Raw genomic sequence first — 1418 nt, 5'->3', positions numbered from 1 at the left:
CATATTCCTTTCATCTTTACACACGGTCAATCAATAATCTTCCATTAAAAAAATTATCTTCGTTATTATTCATAAATAAAAAAGACACTTGACCACATGCAAATAAAACAAGCCTGCCCTAACAGATTCATTTTCTGTATCATAGGATGATCGTAAAAAGAAAAACACGATATAAGATTGCAAGACTTGTGATTGAACCAGAGAAGACTAGAGGAAGCTTATCCCCACTACTCATGACGTTCTTTCTCAGAAATTTCCACGCATTTTTGATATTTTTATTTTTCCCCAAATACCAAAGTGGAATATGGGTAAAACTTCTAATTGAAAATACAAAATTTAAACAAAATTAAAATAAAAACCTATATTATTTTTCTTTATGTAAATTTTTATTTCCAAGTAAAAATCTTTCACTGCTAAAGCATTAGCATAATTCACCATTGTGATTACTATGTTGTTTTAGATTATTTTTCTCATATTCAGAAAAAACATATTGGAAGTAAGTATTGTATCAAACAATCCTTCTATCGGAATATTATACCTTATCAATTACCTTACAATAATATCAACAACCTTATCAATAACCTTACAATAATATCAATTACTTCATCAATCACCTTACAATAATATCAACAACCTCATCAATCACCTTACAATTATATCAACAGCCTTATCGGTCAAAATTATTGTATGCATATTTAATTTTTTTGTTGACAAGTGTATCAAATAATAAGTTGCATTTTTTTTTTTACATAGGCAAACTTAGTTTTACTGAAAATTCTTACAGCTCTGACGAAGCAAGCATGGTGAACCATGAATCCAAGCTACCTCTGAAAACGTTCTGAACTAATCGAACTGCAAGGAAATAAAAAAAATAAAAATATGTTTAGTTGTTATTTCTGTTGGTATTATTTCGATTTAGCTCAAATTTTCATGCCGTCATTACTTATGAACCTAACACTTTCCGTTTCTAGACTTTTAATATTTCTTCCGCTAGACAATAGGAAACTTTATTCTGTACTCAGATTTTTCCAATTTTTTTCCCCTTTCTTTTTATTACTAAATGCTACTGGATGGTTACCGAGGCAGTTGGGAAAATTATTACAAATATCAGTACTGTGTGAATTTTTTCCACACTTAGTTAATTGGCAATGTTTACTGGTGTTGGGTATACTTACGACATGAAAAACAAATAAGTTGCTTTGGACAGAAAATCTGAGATTACTTTTTCGGGTAGATTACCCTTATCATATATCATATCAAATAATATCACAATATCAATATCAGCAAAGGTATTCGTTTTTTTCATAATAATATTTTTTATAAATAAAACAAAACTCTGATTTCAAGATCTGAAACCAATTCAGCAACTCTGGGACATACGCATCCTGTATGAAGTATGCCTTCAACCGCATTGTAAG

The sequence above is a fragment of the Halyomorpha halys genome, unplaced genomic scaffold, assembly GCF_000696795.3.
Source record: "Halyomorpha halys isolate HHAL.00 unplaced genomic scaffold, Hhal_1.1 Scaffold634.1, whole genome shotgun sequence".
In the NCBI taxonomy this organism is placed as follows: Eukaryota; Metazoa; Arthropoda; class Insecta; order Hemiptera; family Pentatomidae; genus Halyomorpha; species Halyomorpha halys.
This window is presented reverse-complemented; position numbering follows the sequence as displayed.